This window comes from Manis javanica, chromosome 4, assembly GCF_040802235.1.
Source record: "Manis javanica isolate MJ-LG chromosome 4, MJ_LKY, whole genome shotgun sequence".
NCBI classification, from domain to species: Eukaryota; Metazoa; Chordata; class Mammalia; order Pholidota; family Manidae; genus Manis; species Manis javanica.
This window is the reverse complement of record NC_133159.1, coordinates 74,405,456-74,421,560: the sequence shown is the minus strand read 5'-3', so window position 1 is coordinate 74,421,560 and position 16,105 is coordinate 74,405,456. Positions and strand designations below refer to the sequence as shown.

The window sequence follows — 16,105 nt, the reverse complement described above, 5'->3', positions numbered from 1 at the left end:
ACTGTTATTTAACATAGTACTAGAGGTCCTAGCCACGGCAATCAGACAAAACAAAGAAATACAAAGAATCCAGATTAGTAAAGAAGAAGTTAAACTGTCACTATTTGCAGATGATATGATATTGTAAATAAAAAACCCTAAAGACTCCACCCCAAAAGTACTAGAATTGATATCGGAATACAGCAAAGTTGCAGGATACAAAATTAACACACAGAAATCTGTAGCTTTCCTATACACTAACAATGAATCAATAGAAAGAGAAATCAGGAAAACAATTCCATTCACAATTGCATCAAAAAGAATAAAATACCTAGGAATAAACCTAACCAAAGAAGTGAAAGACCAATACCCTGAAAACTACAAGTCACTCTTAAGAGAAATTAAAGGGGACACTAACAAATGGAAACTCATCCCATGCTCATGGCTAGGAAGAATTAATATCGTCAAAATGGCCATCCTGCCCAAGGCAATATACAGATTTGATGCAATCCCTATCAAATTACCAGCAACATTCTTCAATGAACTGGAGGAAATAATTCAAAAATTCATATGGAAACACCAAAGACCCCGAATAGCCAAAGCAATCCTGAAAAAGAAGAATAAAGTAGGGGGGATCTCACTCCCCAACTTCAAGCTCTACTACAAAGCCATAGTAATCAAGACAATTTGGTACTGGCACAAGAACAGAGCCACAGACCAGTGGAACAGATTAGAGACTCCAGACATTAACCCAAACATATATGGTCAATTAATATTTGATAAAGGAGTCATGGACATACAATGGCAAAATGACAGTCTCTTCAACAGATGGTGCTGGCAAACCTGGACAGCTACATGTAGGAGAATAAAACTGGACCATTGTCTAACCCCATACACAAAAGTAAATTCAAAATGGATCAAAGACCTGAATGTAAGTCATGAAACCATAAAACTCTTAGAAAAAAACATAGGCAAAAACCTTTTAGACATAAACATGAGTGACCTCTTCTTGAACATATCTCCCCGGGCAAGGAAAACAACAACAAAAATGAACAAGTGGGACTACATTAAGCTGAAAAGCTTCTGCACAGCGAAAGACACCATCAATAGAACAAAAAGGAACCCTACAGTATGGGAGAATATATTTGTAAATGACAGATCTGATAAAGGCTTGACGTCCAAAATATATAAAGAGCTCACATGCCTCAACAAACAAAAAACAAATAATCCAATTAAAAAATGGGCAGAGGAACTGAACAGACAGTTCTCCAAAAAAGAAATACAGATGGCCAACAGACACATGAAAAGATGCTCCACATCGCTAATTATCAGGCAAATGAAAATTAAAACTACAATGAGATATCACCTCACACCAGTAAGGATGGCTGCCATCCAAAAGACAAACAACAACAAATGTTGGCGAGGCTGTGGAGAAAGGTGAACCCTTCTACACTGCTGGTGGGAATGTAAATTAGTTCAACCATTGTGGAAAGCAGTATGGAGGTTCATCAAAATGCTCAAAACAGACTTACCATTTGACCCAGGAATTCCACTCCTAGGAATTTACCCTAAGAATGCAGCAATCAAGTTTGAGAAAGACAGATGCACCCCTATGTTTATCACAGCACTATTTACAATAGCCAAGAATTGGAAGCAACCTAAATGTCCATTGGTGGATGAATGGATACAGAAGATGTGGTACATATACGCAATGGAATACTACTCAGCTATAAGAAGAGGGCAAATCCTACCACTTGCAGCAACATGGATGGAGCTGGAGGGTATTATGCTCAGTGAAATAAGCCAAGCGGAGAAAGAGAAATACCAAATGATTTCACTCCTCTGTGGAGTATAAGTACAAAGGAAAAACTGAAGGAACAAAACAGCAGCGGAATTACAGAACCCAAAAATGGACTAACAGCAGGTCCTGTGTGGTGACCTCCGATGAGTTCTACACAATGGTATAAAGGGCATATCAAAGTGTGGGCAAAGGGTCTGGTTGTGTTTATACAGAGGATCAAAGCCTAATGTGGCTACCCAGAAAATGAACTAAGATACAATATGAAGAAGGACTTCCAACATCAGCACTCTCTGGAAAACTCATACTAGAAGATGATCATCAAAAAACCTCAACAAAGATCCAGGCGATGCTGCAGTTGTAGTTGCATCCATCCCACTGGTTCCTGGACTTGCCATTGGAATGAAGAAGGAGATATCTAAGCTGGCCTGTGCATACAGTAAAACAACAAATTTGACTGGATCTATACTGTTGGAACTCAACCAAGAATTAGGAGAAGTGCAAGTTGTAGCGCTCCAAAATCTTATGACTACAGACTATCTACAGTTAAAAGAACATATGGGATGTGAACAGTTCCCAGGAATGGGTTGTTTTAATTTGTCTGATTTCTCTCAGACTGTTCACGTACAGTTGGACAATATCCATCATATCATAGACAAATTTTCACAAATGCCTAGGGTGCCTAACTGGTTTCCGTGGCTTCACTGGAGATGGCTGGTAATTATAGATCTGCTTTTGTTATGTAACTGTATTCCTATTATGTTAATGTGTGTGCACAATTTAGTTAGTAGTTTTAAACCTATACATGCTTAAGTTACTCTACAAGAAGATATGTCAAAGAAAAAAAAAAAAGAACTCTACATACCACTGTTACTTACTTCATATTATCCAGTATATTCAGGTTTTTAAATTTTTGCTGGTGTAGTGGAGATAAACGTCACACTGAAGCTTTAATTTGCCTTTCATTGGTTGCTAATGCAATTGTGAATCTTTAAAAATTTTCCTTCACCATGTGTATCCTTTACTGTGAAAGACCTATTTGTCTTTTACCCATTTTTTATGGGTTATTTGTCCTTCCCTTATCGGTATGCTGTATTTTGAAATATCATGGCAAGTAAACTTTCTTGGTTACATATGTTATATTTACCTTCTCTAAGTGTATGGTTGATTTTTTAAAAAATTTTCTTTATGAAGTCTCTTGCTAATCATTTTTTTGGTGAGGAGTATATACTAATAATTTATTAAATAATGAAGTCAAAATTTTAGAAAAAAGTTTGAATGTTCTGCTCATTCATTTAAATTATCTCTATTCTAGAGTGAAAGCCTGTTTTATGCAACACAATTAACATTGTAGATAGCTGGTTAACGAAAAAAGTTAAAGTGAGTAACCGTAAAACATTATGCAATAAAAAATTCAAATGGACAAATACAGATTTAAGAACAACTGGAAATGGTTTTGGTAAATACAGCTCAAATATAGAACTATTGCAAACAGGTCACTAGCTACTGAAAGTCATCCTGTAGTAAGGATGTTCTGCTAAGGAAATGTTCTGTTAATCACTTTTTTATTACCAAGGTAGGCAAATTTATCAGTTTTGCTCTATATGGTTAGTAGATTTTGGGTTCTTTTTAAAGAAATCCTTCTTTACTTGTGGTGTTAAAATACTCTTATATTTCCTCTAAAATTTTGAAAGATTTGTTTTCCGCAAATATGTATTTAATCTACCTAGAATATACTTTTACATATTATACAGAGATCCAATTTTATTTTTCCAAATGGATAATCAATTTTCTTAATACAGTTTATTGATCAATCTTTTCTTTCCTCAATAACCTGCAATAATCCACTGTGGTCACATGTGGTGTATCTGGGGCTGTTTCTGGACTCTTTATTATATTTATTGATTATTTTTTGTATATTTGTGCAAATACATCATTGGCTTAATTAATACAGTTTAATAATAAACATTGATTTCTGGTGAGAATATTCCACTTACCTTATTCCACCATACACTTTTGGGAGTGTCTTGGCTGTTCATAGCACTTTGTACATACATTTTGGAATTAACTTATTAATTTGGTTTGGAGTTTGAGTGAAATTTTATTGCTTCAAGATTATTTTTGAGGAAAACTACTATCTTAACCACATTAAACCATCTTATCCATAAATGTGCCATACTTCTCAATTTATTTAAGCATTTTGAAATGTATATTGCAATTCCATTAGACTTTTTTTTTTTTTTGTCTAAAGAATACCTTTCTGTATTTTTTTTTTGGTTCAGGTCTGAATTAATTTTTCTCTGAAAAAAATATTTATTTAGTTTTCATTTTGGGGAACCATTTCCCTTGGGCATAAAATTTTATGATAGCAGGTATTTTCTTTCAGCATTTTGAAAAAAATCATTCCATGTCTTCTGTCTTTGACTTTTCTGTGGGGAAGTCAGCTGTCTTATTGATGCTTCTTTGAAGCTATATTTTTTCTTCAGCTGGTTATAGAATCTATGGTATGCTTGGGTGTGGTATTTTTAATGTTTATCTTTCACAAAGATTGTAGAGCTTTTTGAAATTATGGTTTAATGTCTCTCAACAGTTTTAAAACATTCTCAGTTATTATCTTCTCAAATAATACTTCAACTTCATTCTCTCCCTCCACTCTTTTTGGACAGATTAAAACTTTTAATTACATTGAACATGCTTCTTATATACTCTTCTGTTTTTTACCTTATCCTTTTTCCTCTCTGTTTATTTTAGATATTTTCTGTTAACATATTTTTGTTTATTGACATATTTCTATTGACATATTGATATATTGTGGTATAACTTGTATACATTTCTATATTCTAAATCACTAATAGTTCAGTTAGTTGTGTCTATTCTGCAGTCAGTCCTAGCCATGGAGTTTGTAAGTTCAATTATTATGTTTATCAGTCCTAGAATTTCCATTTAATAGTTCATATTCTCTGCTAAAATTGCTAATTTTGTTTTTTATTTCTTTGAAAATATTAATTATAGTTATTCTTAAATTCATAGTTGACAACTATGTTATTCAGATTCTCTGTGGATCTGCTTTTATGTTCTATTATTTCTCTTAGGTTTTGATGACACTATCTTGTTTAATTATATGCTTGGTTATTATTTCTTGTTGCTCCTAATCTTAATCACTACATATAAAAAATGTACAGAGATAACTTGAGATTTAGGGTGATGTTATCCTTCACCAGAGAAAACTTATGTTTATTTCTGACAGGTGGCTAAGGGCATTCGTAATCAAGGTTTGTTTAATCCAGTGGGGCTTTAGATCATTTGAAACTGCATTCTGTTTTGTTCACCCTTATTCCAAAGCCTAGGAGATTTGCCAGTCCCTCCTTACTTGGTAGTTTCTGAACTTGAATTTCTTTCTATCTAGCCTCATGTGTCTGTTAAAATCTGTTCAGCTGCTCAGCCTCTCAGCTCTTTATTCTGGAAATAGCAGATACTTATAGGGGAAACTAGACTCAAATGTAGGATGGTTTCTCTGGGTGTTTTATCTTCTTCTGAATTTTCACTTTGTAATTCTTACTTTCTTGTTATATTTCCAACAACTTCAAATATATTATTTAAAATATTTCGCCTACATTTATTGTTTTAATGACAGACAAAGCTGGAGTATTGATCTGAAAAACTTCATCTACCATTATTGGGGGCATAATTTCCTTCCATAGTGACTTGTTCCTTACTCACATATCTCAATTTTTTCTCTCTATCTTTTAAGCATTTTGCTCATCACTATTTTACATTCCATAGGTAACATTTTCAGAACTCTAAAGGCTTGGAAGTTTAAACTTTGATTTTTTTCTTCTCACTCTCATAAATGGTGGAGTATTTCTTATGTGCTTAGTCATTTTTTAAATTAATTATAAACTCATATTTTGTTGAATTTCTTCTGTGGGACTCTTGAAAGCCTAACTTGGGGGTACTTTCCTCCAGAAAGAACTGGTACTCTCTCCTGGTGGGCATTCTGGGATGTTACTAGGTTGATACCACTCTAATATAATATTTCAGCATCAGGTTTCTCTGGCTACATGAATAGTACATATTTGAAATAGTGGCCTAAATGGGAGCAGGTGTGAGGGGCCAATTATCAGGAGAAACTATTATAATGTGTGTGACTCTGTGTGTGTGTGTGTGTGTGTGTGTGTGTGTGTGTGTGTGTGTGTGTGTATGCATGTTTTCCACCTAAAGTCCTGATGGAAACAGGTTCCTGATAGGTTTTCACTGGTAGTATGCAGATGTTTTCAACTTCTTTCTGCTAGTGTTGTAGTACCTTTGAGGTCCCAAATTAATGAAGTCCGTATCTCACAGATCCTTTACTGGGTTGTAGCTATGAATACATACATGTCCTGGATATATTGAGTGGAGAAAAGTAGATTTAATACATCTAAGAAGAGATAAAATAACATATTAATAGAGAAATAAAAATTTGTTAAGCCAGGAAAAATACTTACAGAGGTCAGGCAGGTAAGGTAAAGGCATGAAGTTACTAAAAATAAGACCATAAGAGGCTGTGGGCATACTGTATGAAAGAATCAAATTGAAATTTAAAAAAGAAGGTGGCCAGGAATACAGCTCCTGTATATACTTGACCCAGAGGCTGCCAGCTTTTGACTTCTGCCTGCACAAAACAAATACCTTGATAATATGCTTTAAGTAGACTTGAATACTTCCTGATGAGCTGTAGTAATATCCAATTTCACACTGGTATGTGATCTCTAACAGTATGACTTGCTTAGGCTTACATATTTAAGACCCTATGCTAGGTATAACCTTTGTTTGATATGTATTCCAAGATGCAGGAGATAATTTTAGCATACATTAAAAATAATGGTCATGAAGCAAGGATTTCCTAATCATAGTAAATTGAAGGAGTTTGGATAAAGGATCAGTTCCATAAATTAGGGATTCTAGAGGCCAAGATTAGCAGTATTCATGATTTAGAGAACAAAAGTTACTATTAAAACATTGTGCATAAAATGCTTCCACCACTAATCCATATTATATGATGATGAGAGAAATGAGGTGAAATAGAAGATTAATGAAAAAATCAATGGTAATTTCTGTCTTCTTACTAAATAAGAGTCGATTTGTATCATCACTATTAGCATCTAAGTATAAATGGAAATAAAATCCGGTCCAATGGGAAAAGTTGTGTTGAATTTGATGGCTCAATGTAGGCTAAGAGTAGTGCTTAATTCCACAGCTTTCCTTTTATAATGTGACCACACATTATTTTTTTCCATATCCAGACTAGATATTCAGCAAACTCTTCCTTTATATCAAGAAAAAAAAATACTGCAGAAATATATTTCTTATTTAATTTCTACTATTCTTTTAAATGGTAGTTTGCAGAATGCATCTGGGTGTACAGCTAATGACCCATGAGCAATAAGCAACTGTGTAAGTAAAATGCACTATGAAAAAGCTTTTACCAAACAGCATTTTAATATTTTAAATAGGTTTTCCATAGCAGGCTCTTTGTAACTGGATTAGTTCTCTGATGTGTTCTGACAGAGCTGTGGTTAGGGATACTCCATTAACTTTGTCTGTCATCTTATTTTCCCTAGTATCCAGCAGAACACCCTTATATTTCATAATTTGTATTGCTATCAGTGCTGATTTGTAAATGTGCAAATTATAATTAACAGTGGCTACTACTTCTATTAAATATTAAATTATTCTTGCAGCTTATATTTTCCACAGCAGATGGAGCCCTGTGGTATGCAAATAGACTTTCCTTACATTGTCAGCAATTTTTAACCTATATTTTAGCTTAAAGAATACATTTTTCCCTGTTTGCTTTATGTTTTCTATAGCATTTAGGTTAATATTTATTTACTGCAGATTCTCTTTCCACCAATAAGAATTTCATGGACTATTACATCCCAGCACTGTGGTTTTGTTTCCCTTCATTAATAGCTCCTTAATCATCTAGCTTGCTTGTAAGTATGAGAGCCTGTTATTTGTACTGATGCTGCAGTATTGCGTAAGAAGCATTTAGTTATATTTTAGTATGTACAGCAGAAGCAAAGATGTTGGGTACACCATCGTAGGTTTTAATTTGAAATCCAATCTATGTGCACATTCCGCTCCCCCAGAATAAGCAAAGGTATTTAAGGTTTTATATTGTGTCTTAAACATTCTATTAAATGTCATCAGCCGATTCAGGAAAATGTATTGCAAAAATATTAGAGAAGTATAAAATGTGTAAATGTAATAGCTGCTTGGAACATGGAGAGGAATGTAAAAGTCCAACATTTATCAGGTAACCATAAACCACTAAGAAACATTGATAGAAAGTAACATTCTTATGATATACAGTATCTTAAGCATGAACTCTTATTTCTGGTATTTATTGCTGTGCTGTTGTATTAAAAAACACTAACACAGAATTATTGCAACCTTTCCTAACTGTGGATTTCTAGAGTATGAATATTTTGGTTGAGGAGTGAGTTCTAACTTTCTTAACAATGAAAGGATATATACTCTTTAAACCCATTGAAATCAGAAGGTTGTTTCCTTGACAGGTTTTTAATGGCAAGTTAAGACTGCTGGGGAAACCATAGAACTCAAAAGCATTAACTGACAAATTAAGCAAAGAGTAATGAAAACTTCGATGTGTTTGAATCATCATTCATTGAACTGTAATTGCCTTAGCAGCAGAAAATTAAATTGTAACAAGTAAGGGTCTTGACACTTCCCGCAATTTCTAAAAAAAGTTTGTGCATGCCATGGAGGATAAACAGCAGTCACATGAAATACCGGATGTGAGTCGTTTTAATTCATTAATTCTCTTAATTTATTTATTTTGAAGTTCGCCATTCACTAAGACAAGCAAGGTTATTGCAATAGTCTGCTTTTTGGATGTTTTAACATTCAAACATTTTTGGTTGGAAGCAGATAATGCAGTTAAGATTAGCATGATATTCAAGGTGAAAGACCTGTTGGTTTATGGGAACATATATAAATAACTTGTCAATTATATGATCTTCTTTCCCCCTTACACCCCCAGGGAGGAAGAAAGGTTGGGATACTATACAGGGATAATTCAGGGTTTGCTTTTGGGAGTGTCATTTAGGGGTCCAGTGGAAAGTACTAGTGTATTCATGACTGACCAAAGAAAGTAACCTCCTGGTAGCAGGTTTTCCTTCCAAGAAAAAGAATACCTTTTTTTTTGCTATTGTTTCTGTCAAGTGGTATGGTTACCAGAGAGAGTACAGGATACACAGAAAGAAGAGCCTATCTGTGTTTCTGTGGATATCCCATAGAAGTCAAAACAGAGAGTTCTCAAAGGCTTTATAAAACAAAATCTTGGATTAATTGAAAGTTATAGTTATGGAACCCACTAGAACAGCCTGACCAACCTCTCTGTGGGCTTTAGAGATTGTGAGTTTCTCAGCAGATAATACTTCAGTTCTGGGTGGGAAGCTGTGATGAATGTTTGAGTGTGAAAATATGTGTCTGAGTTAGAGCATCTGCTTTCATTACTTAGATTTCAGGAGAACATTGCGAGTCAAGGGAATGAGTGGGTTTTATCCTGGACAGAATCCAGAGTAAACTAGATCTTTCTAAAGAGACAAAGGAAGAGCAGATTTCAGCAGCTCAGTGGAGGGAGCTGTGGGTGAGCCTGAGGTGCGTAAGGACAGGCGGTGCCGGTCAGTGTGAGCTTGGCCCGTCCGGGCACAGCATATGCTCCCTCAGCAGCACTGAGACTCATTCAGAGCTCAGGGTTAACATGTTTAAAATCCTGTTAAAATCCTCCAGAATGAGGTGTCCTAAAAGAGTGCTTTTGCCTCAGATCGCTGTGCTTAGTGGGGATTGCCTGGAGAGAAGGCCCTCAGGGAGAAGGAGTATAGTGGGATGTGCAGAACAAAAAGGAACTGGACTCGGGTATGGAACTACAGATGTAAAGCTTAGGGAAGGGTCTCATAGGGAGACTAAATTTCAGACTCAAGTATTTCATTAATGATTCATAAACCATCTACGTTCAGAAAAAGAAGAGGGGATTTGCATACTATTCAGGTAGTCTGTCTATTTCTATAGCTTGAAAAAAGTAAAATGCAGGAGTAGTGCAGTAGAGATGAATAGGGTATGTGTGTTAATATACATAAGAAAATCTGTCACAACAAAGGGGACAAGTAGGCTAGTTCCGTCTCCTCTTCATTCAGAGGCTAAGGCTAAGGATGGAGGCTTGTGGTGGGCTAGAGAAAGGGGCTAAATGGGATACTTCTAGATGAACCGGATAAAAGGCCATTTTTTTTGCTTTGACTTTGCATGCTTGCGACAGGCTCTGGGCACTTCTTAGTATCAGTAACTTCCATATTTGCTAAAGCCAGTGTTCTTTCTGGACATTACTTCTCTTCCTGTGTATCTCTGTATCTTTAGCCAGCAACATCTACACATTCAGGTTTCAGCCTCCTGGCTATCTGCTTACTGTTTCCTAAGAAAATGCCAATACTCAAGGTCAGCCCTCCTGGCCACCATGAACCGCAAGTGTAAGGTGGATAAAGTAGAATATAGTTCTTTCATTCCCATTTTATTAGATCCTTCTTTCTGATAAGACCTTCCTATCCCCTCCTTCAGGGAGCCCACTTACAGCTTCCTCCCCTGGCATACCTTACCCCTCAACTATCCTCTTCTTGGCCTCATCTAGGTATAGGAGTTCTGTGGCCTTTGTATGCCCTCGGTACATCATTAGGTTTATTTAGTCTTATCTGGTAAATAAAATTAAAGAAGATGCTATTAACTGATAAAGGTCTTTGGATAACTTTGGCTTTTTGATAGAACTTTTCATTTACATGGCCCAAGAGACCTTGTGCTAAGAGCTGTAAGAGCATCCTTTGTTTCCCTTCCCATCATCAGTTTACCTGCTTTGCCTGTGAGGAGCTTTGACCTTCTACTTACAGTTCATGAAACTCTGTAAGGCCCCCAAACCGGGGCTGTCTTTAAAAAAACAACCGTGAATAAATATCAGTCTTTCAGCACATCCTCAAAAATGATGCTTGTTCAGGATCTATGAAGTTACACTAACCTACTATTAGGCTTAATAAAAAATAAATAGTAAATCTAAGTAAAATTACCCTGTAGGTATCCAGCTTTACTTCCACCCAAAAAAGTGAACTTTCCTTGACTTCTTCATGTTCCTGGCATTTTATTTGAATTCTTTGTGGATTCTGCTTTCAAAGACCTTGAGTATATTTGTTACAGATAAACATGATCTTGGGAAAACTTGACTTTAGAGAAACTCCATGCAAAAAACTTCGTTTTTGATTGGATACATGATCTAATAAACTTGCAAGGTGCTATAGAGGCTATCTAAACATTGAGGATTTGCAATGTGCGTAAGTGTAGTAAAAGCTCTGAGAAGTCCTGTAGTGAGAAAGCTGACTGAGATTGTTTAATTTAGCATTTCTTAAAGGTGTAATTTGTTGGTAGCACAACCTTCTGGGGAATTAATTTTTCAGTTAACACAACTGTGGCAGTTGGGGCAGGGCATGTTGCTGTAGACATCTGTTTGTGTTCAAATTTTTTTCTTAGAAAAGAAGGGAGAACATGTGTGTTGGAAGATAAGGTAAGCAGCACCAGTGAATATACATCCATTTAAAAAGCTCATTCATTCACTCATTAAGAATTTATTAAACAAGATAAATAAGACCTGATTGGGAGTTGGGCAGCTCCCCTTAAAAAATCTAATCCATGTTGGGAAACACTTAGATAATAAAAGTATTCTAGACTGCACATATGTGACTGGAACAATGATCAGTGGTGAGAAGATGTCTTCCAGTGATTGAATCTTGAGTTAGGATTTTCAGGAAGTAATGGATGCTGATGGCCACTGCCTCATTGAAGCCACATTTTATTCAGGCATCCAGACTCAGTAAGTGAACAGCCAAACAAAAAATATCACTTCAAAGACCTTGAAATGGAAGTGTATTTCCTTTCTCTGGTATTGAGGAGAGATCATAGCGCTTGGGATTAGAGGAGTTTAGTTTGAATCCTGCCTCCATCTTTCAGTGCCCTGTGGATGCTACATCCCTAAAAGGAGGCACAGACACTGATGATCCAGTTATTAATATTTCCCTGGACTGAATCTGGGAGGAACCTGGGAGGATCTAATGAAAACAACTGTGTCCTTCGTAAAGTGTAAAATTCTACACAAGTGTTGGTATTGTTTCTATTCTACTTGCTTTTATTATTCTCAGTTGAATCAAAGTAATTAATCAATATGGGAGGCATTGTCTTAAATGCTTTCCATTTCTCCCTTAATCTTTACAACAACCCTCAGCATTAGATACTATAGTCATTCCATTTACAGGTGAGATAAATGAGGCTTGTAGAATTTAAATAATGAGTTTAAGTAAAACATCTGTAAATTTCAGTATGTTAGATCTGTGCCATATTCAGCAGCATTGGAATTCATTCTTTCATTCAGTTAATATTATTAAGCACCTACTATGTGCTGTATATTGTTTCAAGTTCCGTGTATACAGTTGTGAACAAAATGGACTAAAATTTCTGTCCTTGTGGAGTTTAAATTCTGGTAGGAAGAGAGTCAATAGACATAAGAAATATGTAAACTCTGTAGAATGTAAGAAGTTGATGAGTGCTATGGAGGAAAAAGAATAGGACAAGGGTAATTGGGGGTGTAGGGAAAGGGGGTGAAATATAATTTTAAATAGTTTGGACAGGGTTGCCTGTTGAGATGGTGACTGTTGAGCAAAAATTTGAAGGAGGTCAGGAGATGAGTCATGTGGATATCAGAGAGAAGAGTCCTTGGGTCAGAGTGGACAAGTAGTGCAAAGGTCCTGAAATGTGAAAACAGTGGACACACAATACTGTTGTGAAACAGTGTGTTCACTGGAACTGGAGTGAAGTGAGGGAGAGTGAGGTAAGAAATAGGTCAGCAGCCAGCTTGTATAGAACTGGAGAGCACCATCAGGGCTCCGGCTTGTACTCTTCATGGAATGGGAGGCATGGGAGGATTTTGAGCAGAGGGGCAATATGATCTGATGTATATTTTAAAAGGATTGTTTTGCCCATTTTGTTAGGAATACGCTGTAGGGGTTAAAGGTGGAAGAAGGGAAATAAAAAACTGCTCATTCCTGGTACAGAATGAAGTGAATTAGAACTTGCTTCTAAATCTCATTTGATGTACATTAAACTTGGTTAGTTCATTTTCCATATAGCAAAATGAATAAGCTGGGGAGGCCTATTTGAACACCTATTTATCTTGGCCAAATACTTTCTTCCAGCATCTTGAAGTCATTTATTTGGCCATGTTGGTGCTATAACCAAAATGAGTTTTTCTATAATAGTGACATAAATCCTGGAATTCTAATAGAAGATTGGATTAAATAGGACTTCTTGTTTTTTTTTTTTTTGGGTGGGTGGTATATTCCAACTACATCTTATCAAAACCAGTATAATTTCCAGTTTAGCCTGGGTAGTGATTTGCAAACCTCATTTGTCCAGGTTCTATATGAAGGTGGACTATAGATTAATACTGGAATATCTATGTGAAATTAGGATCAGAACCATGATCTTTTGAAAATAAGGCATGAGAAACTGACACAATGAGAGCCTGAATTCATTTTGAATAATCATTGACATTATTATCCAATTCCTAGCCTTCAGATCCACACACTGAGCCTGGATGAGGAATTTGATGCTGTTGTTCTTATTGAGCTGATAGAACTGGAGATCACATAAACTGTATGTAGTAAGCTCATTTATTGATATTCGAGCAACTTTATGGACCATGCTTGGGTTAATGATAGGGCAGAAATGCCATTAAAGCAGAATACCATTAGTTAATCTACTGATGACATGCTCTGGTGACACTTGAAAAGTTATACAGTAATGGTGACTTTTGTAGTTTTAGCTCATCCCCCTATGAAGATTTGTAGGTGTTTTATATGAACTTATGATTCTCCCGTTAACCCTCAGCAAATGACTCAGATCCCTTTAACCTACCAGGAGGCATGCTTGAGAAGGCTTTCTATTAATGGAACATGAATGCCTTGTTTTCTTTCAAAAGGCAATACAGTTACATTGAAATTACAAGTCTACTGTGTGACCAAGGAGCATCCTTAGTCAAAATACAGATTGCACATTTTATTGGAAATGTGAATCATAATTTCTTTATTTACTCAAGGGTTCATGATTGGGAGTAGAAGTGCAACAAAGAGAGGAGACTGTTCAAGAAAGTATTGGATTAATGTGAGGTCATTCCCTTTCATATCTGATTTATCTTTTTCCAAGAATTGACCAATGCTTTCATAGAAGATGGGCTCAGACAATGACATTCAATTACCTGTTAGAAACATCTGTGCTGCTAGCCTTGAGAGCACACATACCAAAAAATTGGAATGATACAGGGAAAATTAGCATGGCCCCTGTGAAAGGATAACACACAAATTCATGAAGCATTCTGTATTTTTCAACTAACCTTACTGAGGTAATCATTTTGCAATATATACATATATCAAATCATTAAATTGTATACCTTAAACATGTACAATGTTATGTGTCAATTATATCTCAATAAAACTGGAAAAAAAAGAGTAATATTTATTTTTGGAGGCTGTAGGGAGGGCCAAGGGATCAGGTAAGGTGGTCCCATCTTTTGAGTCTGCAGTCAGGAATTTAACAAGAAACTGAAGATGCAAAATGCTGTTTTAAGCACAGTTACCTGAAATCTAGCATCATTTTAAAACAAAGTGGTTAAGAGGGTATAAATGTTAGTATTCTATTGCCATCCCTGCCACCACAAATCTACAGCCTACTATTTTCCTACCATACATTTCCTAATGATGCTTCTGTTGATAGAAAGCCCCCGTCATTTTTTATTAATGGATGCTGTGACTTCTTCCCACTCTTTTTCCATTGGCACAGCATTTACTGATTAAGGATGCTGGGTGAGTCAGAATATTCCTTGCATAATGATTGGTTACTTGGAATGGGTACCAGCTCTTCCTTTGTGATAAAGAACAGTGTATATAAATAAGGGTAAGAGATTTTCTTGATGTTCAAGGTCTTTGGTCTCTGAGTTACAGACTATAAATTTTCTGGGCCACATTCTAGATGCAGAACTTTCACCGAAGTCAACAGAAGTTTTGTAAAAAAATTAATGGCAGGAAAATGCACTATTATTATTTATTATTATTTCTTTTTGACTGCTCTGAAGATAATTTGGTGCATAAAGTATTGAAGTTTCAAGTTTTGTGGTGACTCATTTTCATGCAAATGTTTATCACATTTCAGGGTATTGTTTTCCTCTATCATATATATTTCCATCTTCCATGGGTAAATCAACATCTTCATCCATATTGCACATTCAGCGGCTGTAAATTCAGCCTGTATTCTCATTAAATGTTACGAATATGTGATTTTCATTTATGATTTTAGCGGATGTTTCTGAAATTTCCACAGCAGCATCTGGCCAGGAAATAGTGTCTGTGAATCAGAATTACTACACCTAATTTTATTTTTCTTCTGTGTACTCATTTCTCTAATCCTTTCTTAGTAGACAGGAGGCAATTTGGATTCTTTTCTATCCTGATTCTCCGAGACCCCCTCATGTACAGACTGAAGGTTTGATTTTACTTTGGCTGTTATGCATGTTTCAGGGAACAATGGAAGTAAATCTTGAGTCCCCTCCCTTTTCTCTTTGCCAACACTCACATCTAAGCCACCACCATGTTTTAATCAGACCAGTGCAAGCACCTCCTAAGAGTTTTTCACTACATTCAGCTTCAGTGCCTTCTAATCTCTCCATACTACTATTAGGATGATCTTTTACAAACACAGAGATGATTCTGCCTTGGGCTGCTTACAAACCTTCCTACTGTGCTTAGGATGAAGACTAAATTCTTGAACATAGCTCGTGGAACTCTGGTCGCCATTGGCCTCTCTAGACAACTGCTCTACCCTCTCCCTCCCTCTATGCTCTAAGCATAGGGACTTGCTTGCAGAGGCCCACATCATCACTGTCTTTCACCTCCAGGCCTTTATACATGCTTTTCCTTTTGCTTGACCCACTATTCCACTCCATACACTTCAGAATGTATCCTACTCATTCTGCAAATCTCAGTTTAAACTCCTCTCTTGTGAGTGGTCACTCCTACTGCTCTACATTCCCACGGGATCCTGCCCTTGACCTTTCAAAATAGCCATCACACCTGTGACTTTTTAACATGCATCTTCCCTTCCCTACTAGACTGCTGTCTTTGTGAGGCCAGTGACTGTATCTACTGTGTTTTGCTCTATCCCCAAAACCTTGCACATAAAATGTGC

General features: G+C 36.1%; 1 non-coding gene across 1 annotated transcript; it reads left to right on the top strand.

The window, feature by feature from the left end:
- The first annotated feature begins 14,138 nt into the window (after nt 1-14,138).
- Nucleotides 14,139-14,250, top strand: LOC118971368 (U6 spliceosomal RNA). The gene has a single exon (XR_005059776.1). It is a non-coding gene; the product is annotated as a U6 spliceosomal RNA (small nuclear RNA).
- The last annotated feature ends 1,855 nt before the right edge of the window (nt 14,251-16,105 follow it).